The 25,861-nt window shown below is 29.2% G+C and overlaps 1 protein-coding gene across 4 annotated transcripts in view; it reads left to right on the plus strand.

The window, feature by feature from the left end:
• LOC111688423 (membrane-bound transcription factor site-1 protease) overlaps positions 1 to 25,861 on the plus strand; it is a 188,627-nt gene that overhangs the window by 41,271 nt on the left and 121,495 nt on the right. The window lies entirely within an intron of this gene.

Here is a 25,861-nt window from a genome sequence, read left to right on the forward strand (position 1 = left end):
CAAAGGGATCATAACATGGACCCAAGTGTGCCCCTAATGCGAACTGCAAGGGACAGCCTGCAAACCTAACCTAACCTAAAGTAGCTTGTGAAAGGTATTTAAGATTCCGCTCAGCCGAATATATCACTCTAACTTGTTATAAATATCAAACCATATCACTTTGCAATTGTTTAAAATCAATTTTTCTTGGCCAAAATTATTATTTTTTCATAAATAGTTATGTTAAATTTATTTATTATTAATAAACAATGTTATATATTGTCAATTCGATGAAATTTCATCTTAACAGGCCAAAAATTGAAAACCTTCGTTTTTGTTCTGATTAAAATTTTTTAATATATAAAATATTTATTAAAGGCTTACAAAACATGTTGTTATAGTGTTTATTTAATTTATTTTACGGTATACGGTTTGATGATGGATATATGAGATTCGGCGAGGACGAATATAACATTATCTCTTATTTTGTAATTGTGGGTGTAAAACTTTTTCGATTTTTGTGAAATATTCTCTTTTTAAATAAATTAAACATTTATTATACGCATATCAAAATTTTCATAAGAAAGTTACGCACAGAAATTTAATGTTCTGTTATGATTCACAATGGTACTTAACATTATTAATACAAATTATTATTTATAAATGTATTATAGTCTGAAAATATAAAAAATTTTGTAGTTTAAAATGTGTTGAGTTTTCAACAATTTTTATTTTTTTTTACAAACAGACATTGACTGTTTTTATTAAGAACAAAATCTTTTAAAAATAAAGCATTTATTACAATTTGAATAATAAAACAAGTAGAAAAGTATACTCGCGCATGGCCGACCATATAATACCCTACACCATGAGTATATTTTTAAAATTTTTATTTTTTATAAAGAAACTTTTATGTTAAATATAAATAAAATATAAATATATAAATATAAATAAATATTTAAGCAGTTTATTGATAAAAAACTAAAATTTATAAATGAGGCTTTATATAGGTCAAATATGGGCCGGTCCTCGGTAAATTTGGGAAATGGATATATTTTTATACCCTTCACCTTCATGAGAAGGGTATATATAAGTTTGTCATTCCGTTTGTAATTTCTATAATATAATTTTCCGACCCTATAAAGTATATATATTCTGGATCCTTATAGATAGCGGAGTCGATTAAGCCATGTTCGTCTGTCTGTCTGTCTGTTGAAATCAGTTTTTAGAGGACCCCAGATATCGGCGAGATCCGAATCTTCAATAATTCTATTAGACATGCTTTCGAGAAGATCGCTATTTAAAATCAGCAAAATCGGTCGGTAAATAACGGAGTTATGAGCAAAAATCCGAGACAACCTCTAGAAATTTCATCAAAAAATTATTATAAAAGCAACAATAATACTGTATATAGAAAAAGATGTACACGTGTGTGTGTAGATGTATTTGGTTTTATTCAGCTGTGTATTTTTTTCTATGATTGGAATCCAAACATACAAAGTATACACAGCAAAAAAAATATGATTTGCATTTTTTGTTAAAATAAAATAATTTTCCCTTTTGCTTTGCAAATATATTTTTTAATGATATGAATTTTTTAATTTTTATTTTTTTAACATAGTCTAGAAGCCATATAGCATAGAAAAATAAATAGAAGTGTTACTGAGAGTAAGAAATATTACTCTCTCACATGTACAAATTCTGTGTGAGTTTAATACACTTGTATGAGTCTTTAATATTTAAGGATATATTCCTAAATGATATGAATTTTTTAATTTTTATTTTTTTAACATAGTCTAGAAGCCATATAGCATAGAAAAATAAATAGAAGTGTTACTGAGAGTAAGAAATATTACTCTCTCACATGTACAAATTCTGTGTGAGTTTAATACACTTGTATGAGTCTTATTATTTTTGTTTACATAAAAGAACAAAAATATGAATGTACAAAATATATCCGAATACATCATACCCTACCGCATTGCGAGTAAGTTGCAATAAGTTATATAGTAGTTTTTAATCTGAAATTATATTTAAGAGATTAGTATTTGCTTAATTGATAAATGTGCTGGTCAATATATTTTACATAGGGTCCACATTTCTTTCAGGGCTGGGAAAATACTTTTGGAGTAAATAGAAAACATATTGAGGTTTCCAAAACTACTTTCAGTTTTCTGATCCCTGCTTTGAGATTTTTTTGTTTTTTGATTTTTGATTTTTTGATTAAAAATAGGTCATATTCGGAAGGACACAGTGGCAACATTTTAAAAAATAGGACAAGTTTTTTACGCTAAAGCGTTCTGCGTAAATATACCTTTTAGAAAACTATAAAATTGTTATATGTTCTTAAAGAAAATTTTATTTTATTAATAAGAGAGTGTCTTATTGGCAAAAAAACGGCAAAAATCTAAAATTTTTTGAATTTTTAAATTAAAAAACGTATATTTTTGGATCTGTAAATGATATTGATCTGCTGTAAGATCAATTATGTTTAAAATACACTATGGTGAAGGGTATATAAGATTCGGCACAGCCGAATATAGCACTCTTACTTGTTAAATAACAGTTAGTTTTGTTGAGTCTCATTGTGATATAATATAAATAGAACCGATTCTAACGAAAATCTGCAGTGTCATTTATACTTATATAAAACTTATTTGTATCAATTTTTAGAGAGATAGTAGAATATTTGACGTAATTATGGCATAAAAAGTACAAATCGGGAGGTACGGTTGTATGGAAGCTAGGTGAAATAATGGACCAATTTCAACCATTTTCAATAGGCTTCGTCCCTGTGCCAAAAAACATGTTTGGTCCAAATTTCATCAAATTATCTTGAAAATTGCGCACAAGGTTTACATGGACAGCCAGCCGGACGGACGGGCATGTCTTAATCGACTCAAAAAATGATTCTGAATCGATTGGTATACTTTAAGGTGGGTATTGGACCAATATTTTTGTATGTTACAAACATCAGCACAAACGTATAATACCCTCCCCATTATAGTGGTGCACAGTGGGGCAGAATGGAAATTTTTTGGAAATAAATCTGATCCGATCGGGATAAAATTTGGCGTGAGCGTAGCCAAGGAGTATTCGAGTTTAAGTTTTAAAGATGAACCCCGCAGATGCCACAGGGACGGAGCTGTGGCGGCTCAAAGTAGGGTACCTACGACATGTAAAATTTTGAAACTCGTGCCATTTTTTTTGTTTTTCACCCAAATACAAAGATTTTTATATTTTCTGAAAGCACTCGACGAGATCTTGAAAAAACTTGGACATACTACTTATCTCTTATAATATCCGAGTTATAGGCATTTAAAAATTTAGTGATACAAAATTCACCATACCTTGGTCCGCCTTTTTTTGAATACTGATCGTAATTTTGTACCAAATGGACTCAATTTTTTCTTGTTAGTTAGACAACAAAATTTCCAATAATATACAAAAAATTTCAGATCAATATCATTTACAGATCCAAAAATATACGTTTTTTAATTTAAAAATTAAAAAAATTTTAGATTTTTGCCGTTTTTTACCCAAAATGTGTCTTAACTCTTTTATTAATAAAATAAAATTTTCTTTAAGAACATATAACAATTTTATAGTTTTCTAAAAGGTATATTTACGCGGAACGCTTTGGCGTAAAAAACTTGTCCTATTTTTTGAAAATGTTGCCACTGCGTCCTTCCGAATATGACCTATTTTTTATCAAAACTTCAACTTTGGGCGACATGTTCTAAAATCCTAAAGCTGGGATCAGAAAACTGAAAGCAGTTCTGGAAACCTCAATATGTTTTCTATTTACTCCAAAAGTATTTTCCCAGCCCTGAAAGAAATGTGGACCTTATGGGCAAAAAGGTAAAAAATCCCATTTTTGGGATTTTCATTCCTATTTTTGGGAATTGCGGGATGCCCTTTGACCTTTTCAATTTTTTTTGCATATTCTTATTTGAAATGACAAATTTAACAAGCGTTGAAGATTTCATTGAGTTTTGTTCATAATTAAAGATTTTGTCATATATTACATATTTGTTAAATTTCTAAGACTATGATTTATATCAAAATTTTAATAGGGTCGCAGATAGCTACAACAATTTAGTCCATATTTATTCCTTAATATGTTTTTTAGTTAGATATGGAAATTCTCGACCCTTTACAAAAAATTTCAGGCCAATATCTCAATTACATTCAAAAATATGTTCATTTAAACCTGTGTCCTTTAATTTCATATTTTTCATATTTTAGTATTAAATATGACAGAACATACATTTGGTGTTGAATAAAATATTTGGTCAATTTTTAAAAATTATTTAGTTAATTATTTTATTAAAGACTATAACATTGTATATACAATAAAAAAATATAATTATATTATCTGGCAGGGATTCCTTTTTCTTAGTAACCGTATCTTTTAGTGTCTTATATTCATTATTTTGAAAATCAGGGGCTGTTAAATCAATTTCAGGAGGTATTTCAAAGGAGACAAGTTCCTCAATATCCATTCGCGACAAACAATCAGGGACGACGTTTAAGGAACCCTTGCGATGTTCTATCTTAAAGTCGTAGCGTTGTAGTTTGAGGCTCCATCTGGCCAGTCGACCACTTAGGTCTTTTTGAGACATTAACCATTTCAGAGAGAGAATGGTCTGTAATGATTCTGAAAGGAAGGCCTTCAATATATGGTCGAAAACGGTTGACACAAACTACTGCCGCCATGCACTCGAGCTCCGTTACAGTGTAATTGCGCTGACATTTATTTAGTTTTTGAGAAACATAGGCGATAGGGTGTTCCTTTCCGAATTCATCGAACTGGAACAACACACCCCCTATACCAACTTTTTACGCATCACACTGTATTATAAATTCCCGGTCGAAATTTGGTTGGGATAATACAGGAGCTGTCGATAAAGCATCTTTCAATCTCTCAAAAGATTCTTTAGCTTCATCTGTCAATGAAAAAGGCTTAGAGCTTTTCCTTAAACAATCTGTCAAAGGTCCAGCTAAATCAGCAAAATTGCTAATGAAGGACCTGTACCAGTTAGTCATGCCTATAAATCTCCTTACTTGTATTGCTGTTTTTGGTAAAGTAAACTCTCTAATTGAAGCCACCTTTTCTGGGTCAACTTTTAAGCTTCCGTGTCCCACAATATACCCTAAGTAGCGTATTTCTTGCTGACAAAATTTACTTTTACTGATATTTATTGTAAGTTTTGCAGCTCTAAGACAGGCTGCAACTTCTTTCAAAAGTCTCATGTGAGAATCAAAATCTTGGCTACAAATGAGAAGATCGTCTAAGTAAATAAAGACGTTTTCTCGCAGACGCGATGGTATAACCTTGTCCATAAGTCTGCTCATGGTTTGGGGACCATTGCACAGACCAAATGGCTTGAACTTATAATGAAACAAAAGTTTACCTGGGACAACAAATGCAGTTTTCTCTTTAAAGGTTTTTGTCAGTCTGATCTGTAAAAACGCATCTTTGAGATCAAGGCCAGTAATAAAGAATGTATCTTTTAGTCTACTAAGTAGACCATTTATGTGGGGAAGAGGATAGGAATCCTTCTTTGTTACCGCATTCAGCTTGCGCGAATCGATACAGAGGCGAACCTTCCCAGGCTTTTGTACCAAAACGACTGGTGAGCACCAGGGGGAATTGGATTCCTCAATTACACCCATTGCCAAAAGCCTGTCAATTTCTTTGTATGCTTCCTCTTGACGTGGAGGCGAAAGGGGGTAATGTTTGGATTTATTTGGCACTGCATCGCCGGTATCTATATTGTGCTCGATTAGGTCGGTACACCCTAAACCTAGCTTTTCATATGATGGGAAGTCTATGATGGTTTTTTCCAAAATAATTTGTTGTTCGGGATTAAGCTTGTGAAATTTTGAAGTATTGTCGCTATTCTCTGAAAATGTTGCTTCAATAAAAGATACAGTGGGTACAATTTCTGGAGCCAATGCAAATTCTCGCCAGAAATTGATGCCAAAATAGGCTTTTTGATTAAGAGATGGGACCAAATAGATTTTTGAAATTTATGGGTAAAACACAGTAGCCGATTACTTTCTGTTTAGATCCGTTAGCTGTTGATAACACGGATTGCATTTCTTTGTAAACAATGTTATTCCTTTCTAGAAATTCTAAACATTTTTCCCCAAGCACAGATACATTGGCACCTGAGTCTAATAAGCCTACTAAAATTTCATTGAAAACTTTTACTCGCGCAAATGGACGATCGTCAGAGCCATGTAATATAGTGGAAGCTATGAGCTTTCGATAATAAGTACCTACGTTTACTAAAACGTTCTCTACATTTAAGTATTTTCCTACATGGAACTATTTTCGTATGCAACGAAGGTGATTTATCGTAAATTTTAAACTGAAAAGGTTCTGTTTTATCTATATTATTGGAAGTATTGGCTAGATTGTGTTTTTCTTTGGTCGAATCATCGATTGATGGAAATGTTTTTGAATCAAAAGTTTGATTTTTGAATATATTATTATACAAATCTGGTTTTATGATGAACTCGGGGTTCGTTGGGACGGACGAGTGTCCCCGGTAGCCACATCGCCCTTTTGATGGATTCTCTGCATATAGTGCCTGTTAAGACACGAAGGTGTCAAATAACCTTTTTGACCACATTTGCAACAAAAAGGTTTGGTAATTTACTTTTCGCAATAAATGTAAGAATGACCGAGAGATTGACAATTCCAGCATTTAATATTGTAATAATCTTGTTTAGTATTGTTTTTCTGGAATTTTAAAGCTTCAAGCTGAGGGTCGTTTGTTTCGGACAGAGTATTGTCACCATCAGGAAAATCAATTTCACTGGCGTTTCGTATTTGAGTTCCAATTGGCACAAAGGATTTTTCTCGCGAAGGACCTTTTCTGCTTTTCGTGCTAAATCTCTAAAATCATTTAAAGATTTAGAGTCTGAACTAAACAACAAAAACCTCAGATTTGGTTGTATATTTCTTTTCAATATATCGATTAAAGTATGATCCGGTAATGGACTCTGCAACCTTAAATTCATCGATACGATTGTGCTATGAAAGTCATCGTTTCATTTGCGCTACCTATTTGAGATATACTGTCTCTTATGGATGATAGTTCTCTTCTAAATTCTTCCCTTGTGTTTCTCATTGTTTGTTCCATCATAGTAATTAGAGTGTCAAAGTGAGTGGAAGAATTTGAAACATTTACATTGCCTGTAGCAACAGAAGGATTATTTGTTAGCTCAATGTCAGAAAAATTTGTAGAAAATTGTTGTCCTGAAAGAACAAAGTTTTGAGGCAAGGAATTTGCATTACTGTCCATGATGTTTGTATTAGAAGTGTCAGTATATGTGGGTAAATCTGAAAAGCTTTGAGCACGATGTGCTTGTTGTGGGGGCTTTGGCAAGTTCTTTGCAGCTGGTGAATGTGCGACACGAGGATTGGAAATTGTAGGGGGATCTTGTATCTTAATGGATATATTGTTTCGTGAAGTACTTAAACTTTTGGGTCGAGCACCGCGTGAAAACGAATTGCTATTTTGAGCACCACGATTTCTTGTGTTCATATCGACAAAATCAAAATAGTAATAATCTAAGTTTAAATATATATTTTTGTTTTCTAATCTTTTTAAAGTAATTTATAATATTTAAATATTGCGAATAATTAAATATGTATTGTTTGTTATGATAATTTTCCTTTTCTTATTTCAATTCTTTTCTTTTATTAGGGAATGACAAAATCTTACAAAAATATTAGAATATAATAGTGTAGCAGAATTAAAACTTCTATGAAAATTATTAATGTTTCCATCATATTAACACAAATTGATCTGCATCATTTAGGATCATTATTAAATCCGTAAAATGGACTAGAAAATGTGATAAAATCATTTCAATTATAACTTTATGCGCTTAATTTCGATTATTTTTTTCTCTTCTCAAAATCCGGACTATAAAGTTAATAATATAATATGTTGATTATTATGGTTAACCAACCGAATTTTCCATTCGGTATTTCAATTTTCAAAGAGTTTATAATTGCCTTATAAAGGCCTTTTCGTTGGGCGCCATATATGTAACGCGCGGCTTAGATTTTCAATATTTGTTTTGAAAAGAGTTTCAGAAAATCCCTATTAAAATTAAAGTTATGAGGCATAAACGATGTTAAATTCCCAGCTAGCTAAAGGAAGTGGTTGTGTAGTTCTTAACCCAATTTTACACGCGTATACATATAATTATACTTCATATGCCACCAAAGTATAATTAAAGTAAATAAACAAATATCTGCTATAAAACACCATTCTATACACTCTAAATATTCCACGAATGTCCCTAAATTGCTTACACTATCATTTCCTATTTAGATTTGAAATCATTTGTCATTCCCATAATTTAGAAAACTTTAGCAAATCATTATTTTAATTCAAATAATTAAATCAAACTTTATTAGGAAAAATATTTATTGGTTTAATTTATATTCTAGTTTAACATTATTTTATATGTATAATAAGTAGAAACGAAAAATCTTATTTAAATATTTAGCTATTTGAGGAATTCATTCTTTTAAACGAATGTTTTACTTATAAGATTTTACAAAGTAATAAAATAAGAAAAGAAGTAAAGCAAAAAAAAATAATAAACAAAATCTCATTGCACTTTGAAAAATAGCGGAATGCAATGGAATGAGGTATAATTTAAATAAAATATAATGCAAAAATCAAGAGTAAGAGTAATTATTATGATTTTTACTTACAAATCATGTTGTTGTAGAAATATACCTCTTTTAATGTTTCGATTCGATTTCGTTTCCAATGATGGGCCCAGCAAGGAATGAAGAGGAATAAGCTGACTGATTTGGAAAAAACTAGCTTAAAGAAAAATCATAATAATATGTAATTGCTCTTAACTTAAGATACTTTAAAAAAATAGGTAAAGAAGAAAAATGCACTTATTATGTAGGGTTAGCCATACGAAAAAAAATATTATTTATAAAACAATAAAATATAAGTAAAATAGAAAATTCTTAAAAATTAGTAGAGATTAATTATATTGAATATTTTTAAAGAAAATATATAATATATGTAGATTTAATTAATTTATAAAAAAAAAATAGTTTAATATTTAGTTTTAATTTTTTTTGATATTTAGAAAAATTAGATAATTATGCTGTTAGAATTTCTTTACTTTGTTTTTTTTACATTTTTTTTAATATAAGTCATACATACATATGTGTCAACAAATTTAGGTTTTTATATTGTAAACACTTATGTATATTTCCAATATAGATTGAAATATATTTTAATCACTCGTTCTAGTTAAATAATATTTGTAATAGTTGTTAATAATTTATAGTTTAATATTTAAGAATAATATATGTATAGTAAATTAGTTAGATTAATATAGTATTATATGATTATTTCCGATTTTGTTTTTTTTTTTTTTTGATACTCAAATATAGTGTATTTCCGAAGATGTTCATAAAAGCTTTAGTTGGTAATCTCATGTAAGTTATGTCCGGACACGTTCTGGCAAATGAATAGGTTATATGGACTGGTTATGGAACGATTTGTTCCAGAACTTTCCCCGTTGGCTATGTAAATCTGAATTAAAGTAGTTTTATTCTTTACGAGTTTCCTAGTAAGTTTATACGAGTTTATACGTCGGGAACCTTTTCTGGGCAAAATATCAGTGGCTTTGTTAATTTGGCAGTTACATATGTAACGTATCGAAATGGTTCCTTGGGAACATTTCCTAGCGTAGGGAGATTTAGCTCCACGCGGTTATTAGCTGTTTATTAAGTTCCTGTACAGTAAAATTATTAATTTGATTAAGAAATTCATCTAAAATTTTTTTTCTAGCATTATTACCTTTTGTAAATTTCCTTATTAACACATTTTTTAGTATAAAAATTAAAAATTTTTGTTCTTTAAACAAATTTTAACAATATTTGTTCTTTAAACAAATTTTAACAATTTTTGATCTTTTGATTTTTAACAAATTTTAACCAATCTTGTATTTTTCACAAAAACTTTAATTATTGCACTGGATGTGGTTGATAATTTATTAGAGATTAATTGCAACTTTACTTTTTGGAATTCAAATTCATAATGATTTATGCCAAGATTGCAAAACAACTTTAAGCTTATTTTTTTAAGTCGTAATAAAAAGTAAACGGTATTAAATATTTCAAATATTTAAAATATTTGTTATATTTGTACTATTATCTCCTTCTCACGCATAGTTAATGAGCAATTATAATGATGTAGGTACTCAGAGTGTACAAAAAAAATATTTATAGCATGAGATACAAAATTGTAAGCTAGTATAATTTAGGGTTTCCAGTACATAAACAAAATTGAAGAAACATTTATAAATATTTTATAAAATTCTGGTATTTTCAAAATAAAAGTAAAAAATCGTTACACAGCATAAACTTATATATATTATATATTTTTCTTAACACTATTTTTTAAAATTTAAATTTTTAACTAAAATTTATGATATCGGTATTCTATATTTTTTTCAACACTTTAACTATTTCTGGTTTATTCTTAATTAAACAAATTATGATCATATTCTTTTAATAACATAAATTTTTAACTAAACGGGCAAGATATTTTAAAATCAATTGGTAAAAAACAACATATTTGTCTAATTTTGATTTTTATATTTTTCTCTCAACACTTCAACCATTTATGTTTTATTCTTAATAAAGGTATATAAACAAATCCAATTCATATTATATTTAAATAATGTCAAATTTTAATTAATTTCCGATTTTTTATATTTTTCTCAACACATTTAACCACTTTTGTATTCTTAATTAAGTCAATAAAAAAATTCGAATCAAAAATATTATCTTAAAAAAATATTTTTTAATATAAATAATACATATTTTTTTATTAAACGGGCAAGTTATGGCAAAATAAAATGATTGCAAATATTTCCCAACTTGAATTTTCTAATTTTTAATTTTTAAAATTTCCTTCAACACTTTCAAACATTTTGTTTTATTTCTTATTGAAATATATATAGAATTTCTAATCACATAATTTTTGAATGAATAAAATATATCACAACTTTTTACATTTAAAATCTATATTATTATCAATAATTATATATTAGATATATTGGGTTTGTGCTGCTGTTTGTAACGCACAATAATATTGGTCCTATATCGATTAAGCTATGTCCGTCCGTCCATGTAAACCTTGTATTCAAACTACAGATCGTAATTTTGAAGATAATTCAATGAAATTTGGTAATAATCTTCTATTGTCCCAGGGACGAAGCCTATGGTTAAGATCGGTCCATTATTTCCATAGTCCCCATACAACTCTACCGTGTAAGCAAACTGCAAGATGCAATTTTGGAGATAATTCAATAGAATTTAGCACATGATCTTCAGTGGTACCGTAGACGAAGCCTATTGAAATTTGTTATTATTATTTCACCAAGCCCTATACAACTGGACCCGCCAAATAGAGCTTTTATGTTCATAATTATGTTTAATATACTTGTATATCGAAAAAAGCCAAGTTCTATACTAGCCTTGATGACTCTCAAGAACCCTATAATAACATGGCCTCATTTGACCCCAGCCCCTATAAAAAGCCCCCTTCAAAATTTTACCTAAATGTACACAGTTTTATTTATCAATAAATGGCCTAAGTATATCTGAGGCAAGGTACAATTCAACATTAATGTTTTATTATGAAAACTCAAGCACATTTTACTTTTTGTAACAGGTGGAGGGTATTATATGGCCGGCCTCGACCGACTATAATTTCTTACTTGTTTAAATATGTAATATGTTTAGTGTATTCTTTCTTTTACTAAAAAAACTGTTGGAAAATAATAATACCAACATTTTTGAAACATTTTTTTTTTTAAATTTATGAAAAATATTTTACTTTTGTTTTATCGTGGTCTAACATGTAGTATATTTTCCAAAAAACAAAAGTCCATTTTAGAATCTTTCAAGCGTTTACTTCTACACTGCAGTGCCAAAAAAGTAATTGCTAAAAGTAATTGTTAAGAACATGATAGGACTTAATAGAGAATTAAAATTTTGAACAAATATTTTTTTGTTCGGTATTGAAAATGGGCAGTATTTGTCTACGATTTAACCGAACACCCATATAAGGTTCCCTTTAGAAAATTACTATAACGCAGATAACTGGCTTATAAAAGCGCGGATGGTAATGAAATTCGGAATGTAAACATTTTTAAGAACCAAAATGTTTTTGTAAAATATTTTTATGATCGGTGAATAATCGATCCTACCTCCTATATAAAGAAAATGACTTTACCTTCATAACTCACTTAAAAATACCAGTATAGCAACTTAATTCTACATACAGGTTGCTAGTATTCAAAAAGCATTTCTTTTATGAATTCTTTTAACATTGCAAAATATAAATTTTTATAAATTGCAAAAAGGAGTAAAAGATTTGTTTCAATTATAACAGATCTTTTGATTTAGTATTCGTATACACCTTTGTTGAATATTATAATAAATTATGTGTAAAAAGTAACTTTAAAATTTTATTCGAAATTGAGAATTGTTTATTCGTTCGAAGAAATTCCTCGATTAATCAAATAAAATATCATGAAAATTCTTTGTGAAATTTTTATATTTTACTAGCTAATATCCTATTGAAATTTAATACACAATCAAAAACTTATTTAGTTAGTTATTGAATAATGCAATTTTTCTTAAAGGTTTATTATAATTTCATTTGATGACAATATATCTTATTTAAATTCTGAAATAATATATTAATGATCTTTAACTTTTATTCTTAAAAAATAATTTCTATTCTAATGCCGTGGGATACACAATAATTTATGTTTTACCCTCTAGAAAATTCTAACTATAATAGTTTTCCAGATTAACAATGTGTTACATATGAGAGTTGCCAAGCAAATTATTGCAAGTTTGCCAATTTCTATCTATGAAAAATTTGAATTATCTAACAGTTTTTAAGATATACGAAAATTAAAGTAATTTGTGCAATATTTGAAGAATCTCAGTTAAACGTAATTATACCCTTCAACTTCGTGAGAAGGGTATATATAAGTTTTTCATTCCGTTTGTAATTTCTATAATATAATTTTCCGACCCTATAAAAATGTCATATTTTTTCATTCTTTGTTAAAAAAGCAACAACAATATATATTAGAAAAAGATGTACACGTGTGTGTAGATGTATTTGGTTTTATTCAGCTTTGTATTTTTTGTATGTTTGGATGTAGGTTGGTTTTATTTTCGTTATTTATGTTTAGATGTCTGTTGGTTTAGATGCCTTGTGTATTTTCTTTTTTATTTCGTTTATCGTTGTTGTTGTTCTTTTTGTTTAGCTTTTGATGTAATAATAATGTAGTCGGGAAAAAATTTAAAATTTATAAAGGATGTTTAAAATACACTATGGTGAAGGGTATATAAGATTCGGCACAGCCGAATATAGCACTCTTACTTGTTTTATATTTAATTCATATGGGAGGTACCATGTCCCCCATTAGAAGTCCGCCCGTTATCCTCTAAATGTTAAGATGACTGTCAAAGTTCTTCAAGTAAAATTTAAAGATTCTAGCTCTAATAGTTTCTCAGATATACGAAATTTTCTATTTTAATCATTTGGGGGTTCCAACCCCCAGATGAAAGTCCGCTATTTTTCCTTAAAAATGTTCTATGTGCAAAATTTTAAGAATTTAGTTCTTTTAGATTCCCAGATAAACAAATTTTTATATTTAATTAATATGGAAGGTGCCGCTCCCCTAATGGGTAGTCCGCCAATTTATTACCCAAAATATTGACATAGATGTTAATCTTATTCGTGCAAAATTTTAAGATTCTAACAGTAATAGTTTCCAAGATTAACGAATTTTTGTATTTCATTTATATGGGAGATGCCACGCCCCCTAATGGTAATCCGCCCACTTTTTGTTAGAAATAATCATATTGACACTAAAGTCGCTACTACAAAATTTGAGGGCTCTTATATTATATATGGATTTTATTTTTAAATACCCTACATCACACATTTTGATTAACACACTGAAGTAACACTTGCTTCAATGAAATGATGGTATCCGTTTGTAAAATTAATCTATATAATTTCTTTGGAAGCGGTAAATGCTATACAAGAATAGGCTCTTTACAAAATTCGACCCAAAAAATTTATATATACGAAAATTTTACTATAAATTGTATTATTGAGTAGTACATTTATCAGTTAAGCAAACACCAATTTAACTTCTAGATTTAAAACTACTATATAAAATTATTGCAACTTAATCTCAATGTTTTTTCATATTTTTGTTATTTTATGTAAACAAAAAATAAAATACTCATACAAGTACACAGAACTTGTATATGTGAGTAATATTTCTTACTCTCAGTAACACTTCTATTTATTTTTTTATGGTAAGGGCTCAAAATTATTTTTGAAGAAATTAATCGTGATATTAGTGTATATAAGTGAATTTTGAAAAAAATCGTCAATTTATTTAATAATCAAAACTATTTGTTATGGATAATAAACATACGTGAAGTTATTTCTGCCAATTTTTTATTCTTTAGTTTAGGTTAGGTTGATATGAGGATGTATACTACATCAAATCAGAAGAAATACACCTAGGCTTAAATCGGGCCTGTTGTGCGCTCCTTATTATGAAAAAAGGGAACTGAATGAAACTCAGTTTCCTGAACGTAATTCCTAAGAATCTTACATTCAGTGTTAGTCAGGAATGTTATTTCCGGAATAACATCACTTTCAAGATACTTAGATCTAACTTCAACGAATGCCAGGCAGTGAAAAAGAAAGTGCTCCAGAGTTTCACTGTCCTCTCCACTGGCTCTACATACGTCTGAATCCGCACGTCCAATTTTGCATAAGTGTGCTCGTAATCCTGTGTGTCCACTCAGAATACGTACTATCATACTAACTTCAGACTTGCTCATTTTGAGAAGACTTTTCGTATTGCTCTCATCAGGGTCACCCCATAGGATTTTCGTTGATGATGTGATTCGTTCGGCTGTAAACACCGCCTAATATCACGTTTCCAGTGCCTTGGTTGAAGTAGTATACTTGGCACCACTTATACACAAGCAGCATGTACACTAAACTCCCTGTAGTAGTTTGATATTCCACTTTTTGTCTAAAGCAGTCCACCAGAATATTGAAGCATAAGCTAGAATTGGTCTAAGTAATTACACTTTTATAAAGCCAATTTGTCAAGGTAGGACTAAGACCCCACTTCATGCCTATAGTGCTTTTACATATCGCCCAGCACCGAATTGTCTTGTTGATCCTATCCTCTATGTGGTGTCTACATTTTAATTTTCGGTCGAGGATTACACCTAAGTACTTAACTTTGTCTGTCACTAGAATCTTCTTGTCTAGGAAGCAAGGTTCGGTATACGTAGAAATTTTTGTCTTTCTTGTAAAAAGACAGATTTCCGTTTTTGCCGGGTTAACATTAAGGTTGAGCCCAGCTTAAGGTCGTATTCGGATCTTCCTTAGCTCTTCTGCACAAGTAATTTGGATTCTTTCCCTTTAAAAGTATTACGACAGGTCTAAGTACTCTCTCGGTTATGGTCCTTAGGAGGCTATTAATCGTAGTTACCCAAAGTAAAGGTGACAAAATGCCAAACTGTGGTATATCTCGAAATACCTTTCCTGATAGTTATATCATACATCTTGCAGCTGATCCATATATCATATATTCCTTAGCATGTGGTTGATCCAGTTACTTAGCACCCGGTCAACATTAAACTAATCTAGGGATTGGATAAGAGTATCAGTGTGCACGTTATTGAAGGCGCTTTCGATGACAATGCATATTACCAGTGTATATAGTTGTTGTCAATAGATGCATCATGTAGTGGAAAACTTCGTTTAAGGCAGTTTCTACCGATCGTCCCTTTACATAAGCATGCTGATAACATTTTAGGTCTTTGTCGGGTATACTGCTTTTAACCATAGTATCGACTATCCGTCTCAAGGTTTTAAGTAGGAAGGACGTAAGACTTATCGGTCGATATGACTTACGTGTGGCATAGATATAAATATTACCCTTGCATCCTGCCATTAATTCGGAGTATATGTGAATTTCAAGCATGTAGTAAATATCTGAGACAGATGTATGGAAACAAGTCCCGCCTCCATTTGTAAGAGTGCCGGGAAAATACCATCCGGTCCTGCAGCTTTATAGGGAGCGAAGCCCTTGATTGCCCCTTTAACCATACCGGAAAATGGGAGTATATTAGGAGTTTCATTGTCTCCTCCATATCCTCCAGCCACCTGCCCGTGTCATATATTATAGATTCCGGTTGGATATGAGTTTTGGATAGCAATTTTTTACTTAGATACGCCATTTACGCTGTCTATCTGTTCACAGAAAAGTTTCCATGAGTCTCGTTTGGTTTTAGGAACAACTTTCTTGTATTCACCAAGTTTATTACGATACTCATGCCAGTATACCGCGGTCTTTTTACGCCTTTAGTTTAACTATACACATTTTTTTATTTATAGAGTAATATTTTATTACAAAAAACTGACCTAAAATTGGGGTCACTTTTCATTTCATCTGTGGGCAATATTTCACTTATTTTGGAATTAATTTTTCGGACCATCATTTGTATATGGTGTTCATTGAAATGTTGTTTTTAATTGAAATGTAATTTTTTTTTATAAGAATTTTTATTTAAATTAAAAAAATATAAAAACAAGACATATAATACGATAAATTATAATCGACGGCAAATTATTTAACTGTTGAAAAGTGTAAATAACTTGTCCTTGAGGCCACACGACGCTCCATAAAAATGTGCATTTGTATAATTTGGTATCCCCGATAGGAATTTTTAATTTTATTCTTAAAATATTTCTTTTAAATAATAAATAAAATATATGAAAATGTCAAAAGTTGTAATGTGTACAAAAACAAAACGCATGTTGTTTTCGTATTGTTGTAGTGATGCAGTTACCTCTCTTTACAGACAAGTTCTGTGTAAATTCAACACACATTTGTGAGAACTCTATTCTCTCATAATTGAACTTATAACACCCCTGCAGTACGACGAACTAGTTCGACAACGGTGATATCAACAGCCACTAAGAATCACCATTAGTGAATTTTCGTCCACTAGCAATGTTATATACTGTTGAATTAAACATGGGGATGTTATTGCGAATGGCCGATTGACAGCTTATGCATAACATGTTTTCATTAATATCACTAGTTCAAATTCTCCAACAAAAATTAAAAAATAAATAGAAAAAATTAATTCTCAGGCATGGGTGGAACTTGGTGTCTTTCAATTTGTAGTTCACAGAAAAAAATTAAAAATTAATTTCAATTATGAAATTGCTTATATAAATTAAAAAAAGTTATGATTCTGCTCTAATCATGAAAATGATACTATTAACTAACTAAAATTAATAATGTTAATTGGAACAAGTAAGAGTTCTTTATTCGACTGTGCCGAATCTTATATACCCTTAAACAGTCAGTACCAATTTTATTACAAAAAATAGCAATTGCAAAACGGTAAGGTACCAAAATGTCTCCTTTTATGGGTTCTCATTTAATCCAGACTCTACATACTTAATTTAATAATTCTAGGTTCAATATTATATAATTTTCAAAAAGTAACTTTTGAATAACGAAAAAGTACCAAAAAGTCCCCTTTTATAGTTTCTCACTTAATCCAGGTTCTACATAATTAATTTCATGTTTCTAGGTTCAATATAATAGAAATTTCAAAATGTACCTTTTGTAGAACAAAGAAGTACTAAAAAGTCCCCTTTTATGTGTTCTCGCCTAATCCGGATTCTACAAACTTAATTTCATGTTTCTAGATTCAATATTATAGAAAATTCAAAAAGTACCTTTTGTTGAACGAAAAAGTACCAAAAAGTCCCTCTTTCTAGGCCCTACATACTAAATGATAAATTTCATGTTTCTAGGTTCAATATTATAGAAAATTCAAAAAGTACCTTTTGTAGAACGAAAAAAATCCCCTTTGATGTGTTTCATGTTGTTAAGTTCATTATTATAGAAAACTTAAAAAGCACCTTTTGAAAAACAAAAAAGCATTATTTTATTTACCCTCCACCACCATCATAGAGGGTATATAAGCTTGTCATGCCATGTGTAACACTAAGAAATATTAATCGGAGACCCAACAAAGTATATATATTCTGGGTCCTTATCAAATTCTGAGTCGATTTAGCTATGTCCGTCTGTCTGTCTGCCTACATCATGCTCACGTTTAAACTGACCAAAGGAACTCAGCTAAATTCACCGAAAATATTAACTATTATCCTAAGCAGTTTGGTATTGAAAATGAGCAAAATCGGTTCATACCGGGAAAAGTAATGTATCAAGATTTAAAACAATCTCAAAAAAATCATAATTTTTTACACTTTCTGATGTAATCTTCTCAAAAACTCTGCAATATAATTCCATGAAAATCACCATACTGTCGTTTTTGCACAAGAGCTTGATCCGTGCTGAAAATTGTATACCTTCCATACAAAAGTACATATTCCTGGAAAATGTTTTTTTTTAATAACTTCCGTCACAATGTCGATATCTTCACAAAATTTTACAAAATTTAAATTCTATATCAATAGAATTCATTCAGAGAAAAAATTTTTGTATCGGTCCATAATTGGTTGTAGTTCTCATACAAGGTCTCCTCCCGAAAATTACTTAAACACACATAATTCATTACTAAATTAAGATATCCATATTAAATTTCGTACAAATATAGCTCTCACATACAGAAATATTACTATGAAAATTTTTTCCGATCGGTTCATAATTGGTCATAGCTCCATACAATGTCCTTTACCAAAAATCACTTAAACGCGCATAAGTCATTACTAAATTAAGACATCCATATAAAATTTGGTATAGATATTGCACAAATGTCTAGAAATATTACTGTGAAAGTTTTTTCCGATCGTTCCATAATTGGTCATAACTCCCATACTAGGACCCCTCCTGAAAATCACTTAAACGCGCATAACTCATTACTAAATTAATAACTTATTACCAAATAGTGATACCCAAAAAATATTTGGCATAAATACTATTTTTGTGCACATAAATGTTATTTCATTTTTTCACGATCAGTCCATCCTTGGTCATAGCTTCCATACAAGGTTCCCTCCCGAAAATTACTTAAACGCACATAACTCATTACCAAATATTGATATGAATCCATAAATTAACCAAAATATTGCACTTATATACATAAATAACACTATAAAATTGTTTTACGATCGGTCCATATTTGGTCATAGATCTCATACTAGGTCCCCTCCAGAAAATCACTTAAGCTAAGTTCAGACCTGTAAAATATTTGGTCCAAATATTTGTTATAAAATATTTATAAAGTTGCGTCAAACAAATGCATTTATTTTATGTTCAGACTTGAATAAATATTTATGGTATTGTTTTATCAAACAGTGCAAAAATAATTTGGTTCAAACACACACATGTTTTGCAGCCACAGTATATCGTATATTTTCATGCAAGAAAAAAACAATTTGGCAATTTGTTTTAATTTTAACTAGTTTTATTAGGTTTAAAATTAAATTTTTATAATAAAAGTGTATAATATTAACATAAAACACGATTGAAAAAACTTTGTTTGTCAAATCTGAACATAAAATATTTTTTGTTAACAAACAGCAATGCGGATGATTTTCATAAAACAAATTGATTTGCTGGCAAATAAATATTTTCTTATTGTTTCATCAATGTGAACACCAAAAGTCAAATAATTAAAGTCATTTTGGTAAAATAATTATTTGATCTTGCAAACCAAATGTAAGATCAAACAGCGTCAATGACAGCTGTTCTTTGTTTATTTTCTAAAAAAGTGTGTTATCACCTCATACAAAAATGTAAATAGTCGCTTATATGACTGGTTTTCTTTTATTTTTTATAAAATATAAATCTGAGACAAAGTTGTGACATTTAATTGAAATTCAAGCAATTGCGTAAATTAATGATAATTATTATTTTTGTTGTTTGTTTTGTTATTTATTGGTTGGTAACAACATACTATATATAGTTATGCTACATAATATATGCATCTATAGTCTAGTTTGCAGTCTAGTCCAACGGTTCCCAAATTACAATTAAATAAGAGATACTGTTATCTCGGAGTATGAAGTTAGGCCACATTTCATAATTCAAGGACAAGCTAATCGCAGATTTAAGTTTGTCAAATTTTAAACAAAAGTGTTCTTGTTTGGAAGGACTAAAATAATATATTTCCGAAACAGAGGTGACTCTTTATTCGTCTTCAATACGTTAATCCAGGTAATTTTAAATATAAATATTCCATTCCGACGTGATACACAGATTTTAACTTGTTTTTGTCGACCAATATTATTAAATTAAAATCAGAAAATCCATAAATAGTCAAAACCATGCAGTAAAATTCACAGTACTTTCGCAAAGAGTATTATTTTCCCGAAAAATTAGCTAACATACTCAGATTACCCATCTGCAATCGCAAAAAAAATTTGCAACGTGACTCTTTAATCACATGTCGACGATATTTAATATAGAAACCTTTTCGTTACCTTAAAGAAAAGTGAACATGAAAGATCTCACGATCATAAAATTAAACATCATGTTAACAACGAAGTCATTCTTCAAAAACAGGCAATTGAAACTTCTCTGAAATATTAATTATTCTCAATGTACGGGAATATTTTATAGAAATGACATATCTACATCGGTTTGACCTTGGGATTTATGGACTATGACAATTTTCGGATGAACAATTACATATTTAAAACAATAAGATATCAAAATATGTATGGTGGTCCGCGAATTTAAATAAATTCCTCAAGGGGTCCGCGAAGTAAAAACTGGGGGAACCGCTGGTCTAGTCTATAGTCAAGCTATAGTTTAGACTATAGTCTTGTCTATACTCTAGTTTATAGTATTGTTTATAGTCTAGTCTATAGGTTATAATCTAGACTATAGTTTAGTAATTAATTGAGAAATTAATTAATTTATTACTCAATTTATTTAAACAATTATTTATTATATTAATGGATATAAAAATATATTAATAATAAACAATTCTCTATAATTTTCAATTTATAGATATGTAATTTAATGAAAATTATTTATAATTTGGTTATTTCCGGTCTATAAACCGTTCCAAACAACCAAGGTTTTTCGCTACATTGACTATACTAAATAGCAACAACATGTCAGTAAAGATCCACCATCTATCTCTTTTCCACTTGCACAATGTATTGAAATGTAATTTCAATACATTGTGCAAGTCTATCTATCTCTTTTCCACTTTCACAAGGTATTGAAATGTAATTTCCATACATTATGCTAATCTATCTATCTCTTTTCCACTTGCACAAGGTATTGAAATGTAATTTCAATACATTAAGCAAGTCTATCTATCTCTTTTCCACTTGTACAAGGTATTGAAATGTAATTTCAATACCTTATGCAAGTCTATCTATCTCTTTTCCACTTGCACATGGTATTGAAATGTAATTTGTATTTTTTGTGGTAAAATTTTGATGAAAAACAATATTAAATGAAATTTTAGAATATATAGAATTTATTATTTAATGATATAGCTTTTTAGTAAATATAAACACAAATATTTTTGGCTTTTGGTTTGGTTGCGCATTAGCTGTTCTTGTTGTTATGTTCCTCCTTGCCTGCAAACAAAATCTTGTTTTTTTACTGTTTTATCCGTCAATTGCTTTACGAAATTATTTGTTGTAATGTGAACACCGGGCAAACAAACTTTTACTATTTGTATTGAATTGTGTTTGGCTTTGTTTCTTCAAACAAAACGTCAAAATAGAAATACTCATTTTAAGCACATTATGAAATAAAAATGTATTTAATTTTTTGTTTTTAGGCAGAAATTTCTATGAAATCGTAAAAAATATTATTATATAGTTTCATTAACGTTTAACAAAAATGTTTCATGTTTGGTGTTCACTTTTTGTTCACACTAAGAAAATATTTGTAGGTTGAAAAATAAAAATGTTTTACGAAAAACAGCTGATATTTTGCATGCTCTTCAAAAATATTTTGTGTTCACATTACAGCAAACAAATATTTGATAAAAAACGTCAAATATTTGATAGGTGTGAACGTACCTTTAGATTCACAATGAATATAAATAATAATGATATAGATATAGAATTTTGAAATTTTGTCTATATATACATAATTGGACATAGCTCCCACACAAAGTCCTTTTACGAAAATCTCTTAAACGCACATTACTTATTACCAGGGAAACCAAAATATGCAAATGCATGTTTTTTGTGGTGCTTCGTATGGACTCATGGATAAGATATTTACACGTTTCAGACCAATTTGAGAATTTTGGCATCGATTTGTTAGAGCATATTTTACCCTTAAGAGCATAATTTTGCATGATTTGACTTTTTACCATATTTATTGCATATTTTCGAGTTTTTAGAGCATATTTTACTCTTTTAGTGCATATTTTGATGTTTTCGCTTTTTTTTCGTTTTTATACATTTTTAAATTTCTTTTCAAAACTTTATTTAAAAAAAAAATAAAATTCTATTTTTTTTATTTTTTTTTAAATTTTTAGCCTATTTTACAATTTTGAAAAAAAATTTCGTTTTGTTATAAAGCATTATATTTTAAATCGGACATAAAACCGATTACTTTTGATTTCATGAGACCAATCCATTTTTATAGTTTAAAAAACTAATTATTGGAATTTATGACAACACCGATTAAAATGTCAGTTTAAAAGTTATGAATACAATTGGAAGAAATGTGTCAAACTTTGTCGTTTGAAATATGTTTTTTGGGGACCAAATGGTTTCATGTTATTTATTGGTTATCTGAACGTAAAACGGAATTCTATTATACTAGTTCTTCAAACTATGAGATGAAACATTTCTAAAATAAATTTTGTAGGATATAGAATATGACATTAAACATTTATTATTTCATTACAATTTCAGTCTTTTTGAGCTTTTCAATGTTAAAAAATAATATAAAATTTTATTTTTGGAGCATATATTTTATATTTTAAGAGCATATTTTGATTTTTTACGGTATATTTAAAGCGCTTAAAACACTTTTTTAGAGCATGTTTTCGGTTTCCCTGCTTATTACCAAATAAAGCTATTGATACAAAATTTTGCTCAAATATTAGTTTTGTGTACAAAATTCTATTTCACGATTGGTTCAACATTAGTGCTTAAAGAATTTTTTACGATCGATCTATAATTAACCGTATTTAACTAGTTGCATTATCAATTTATAAATATTGCTAAGCGCTATAAAACATGTTAAATAAATCTTGGAATTGCAATAAATCTTGGGATTTTTCTATTTAAGACATGAGAAAACTCATTTTTACAAATATTTGAACAATTAGAAAAGTGTTAATATAAAAGTAGCGGATTTGAGAGAGAATCTTTTTTGTATGGAGTTTGACAGCTTCGGGCCAAATTTCCATAGACAAAAAAACAATCAGCTGTTGACATGACTTCACCTTATTAGTTTCCCCATGGCTCCTAACATCCACCAGTGACATGTTGCCAAGACATAATAATGTAAAAGAAACAGCAAAAGAAAACTAAGGTAAATCGATGAGAAATATTGCGCTACACGTACCTTGTGTTAAGTTCACCAAGCTATTTGTATGCATTTTGGATGCACTCCCGCAGTATATCTCCCGAAAAACTCCCACAGTATATCTAAATGGCACAATACTAAATTAAGCAATCATATTTATAAATTAGAACATTTTACTTACGGAGTAGGTCCACATAATAGAGATAAATAAAACATTTTTTTAATAAAATAACTAAAAACTCTAATGTAAAATATTTTTCTATTTTATTTTTATACCCACCATCAAAAAAGATGGGGGTGTATAAATTTTATCATTCCGTTTGTAACACACCGAAATATTGGTCATAGACCCACAAAAGTATATATATATATATATATATATATATATATATATATATTATATATATATATATATATATATATATATATATATATATATATATATATAATATATATATATATATATATAATATATATAATTATATATATATATATATATATATATATATATATATATATATATATATATATATATATAGTAATATATATATATATATATATTATATATATATATATATTAATATAATATATATATATATATAATATATATATATATAATATGAGTTGAAATTTTACGCAAATATTTCTTATAGGAAAGGTTTGTTTGGTATTGAAAATGGCCAATATCGGTCCACGTTTTCGGATAGCCCCCATACAAGTGGCCCCTAGAAAAGCAGCTTTTTAAAAATACGAAAATAGCGATGAAATTCGACATAAGTTTCTTATGATTCAAAATAACTATGGAAAATTTTATGAGGATCGGTCCATAATTAACATTACCCCGTGTAAGGTCCGCTTTAGAAAATGACTTTAAAGCTCATAAATGGCTTAAAAATACTAGTATGTAGATGAAATTCGACATAAGCATGTTTCGTACCAGTCAAAATCTATCTAAACAATTTTATGAGGATCGGTCCATGATTGATCCAACATCCTTATAAGATTCTGCTCTAAAAATGACTTTAATGCTGATAAGTGGCTTAAAAATACGAGTATAGCGATGAAGTTTGACATAAGTAAGTTACTTTCTAGCCAAAACCTCTCTACCAAATCTTATGTGGATTGGTCCATAGTTGACCCTACCTCCCATAAAGATCCGCTTCAGAAAACGACTTTAACGCTCATTACTGGATTCAAAATACATACGAGTATAACTTCTTTATAAAATACCAGTATAGCGATGAAACTCGAATTAAACAAGTTTTGTAAGAATTAAAATATCTCTACATAATTTTATGAGGGTCGGTTCATTTTTGATAGGTCCCCTCTAGAAAATAGCTTTAAGGCTCATTGCCGGCTTAAATACGAAATTATGGATAAAATTCGTTTATTTAATATACAGAGTTGAGTTTCTTACAAGCCGAAATCTCATAATAATAGCAACGAATCTATAATTCGGCATAGTCGAATATAACACTCCTACTTGTTATACCCTTCACTTTCGTAAGAAGGGTATATATAAGTTTGTCATTCCGTTTGTAATATCTACAATATAATTTTCCGAAACTATAAAGTATATATATTCTGGATCCTTATAGATAGCGGAGTTGATTAAGCCATATCCGTCTGTCTGTTGAAATCAATTTTCTGAAGACTTTAATATCTTCGAGATCCAAATCTTCAATAATTCTGTCAGACATGCTTTCGAGAAGTTTCGTATAAAAAATCAGCAAAATCAGTCCATAAATAACTGAGATATGGGCAAAAATCTGAGACTACCTCTGAAAATTTCCTCAACAAATTATAAATAAAAGCGTAAAAACAACAACAAGGAGATAATGCAGTAATATGTTGGTAATACAGCTCATGTTTGTTTGAGGGTGGTAATACAGTTAGACGGTGGTAGTACAGTACAACTGTTAATATTTCTTTCTGTGCTAATACAGTTTATATTAGTTTGTGTGTATGTTATGTGTGACATGGTGCAAAGGTACAAGTAGATTCAAAACGCGGCTTGTACTACAAATGATCTATTTATTTGTTATTGTTGTTTTTCTTACTTTGATGCAGATACATATAAAATGTAAAATTATAAAAAAATACAAAAATTAGTTAAAATTTTATAAAATTAAATTAAGTTCTAAAAATAAATACAAATTTAAACTTTTTAAAACATACTTTGTGAAGGGCAAATCAAATTCGGCAAAGTAAAAATTCATCGTTCATAATATAAAAAATT

Source organism: Lucilia cuprina, chromosome 5, assembly GCF_022045245.1.
Source record: "Lucilia cuprina isolate Lc7/37 chromosome 5, ASM2204524v1, whole genome shotgun sequence".
NCBI lineage: Eukaryota > Metazoa > Arthropoda > Insecta > Diptera > Calliphoridae > Lucilia > Lucilia cuprina.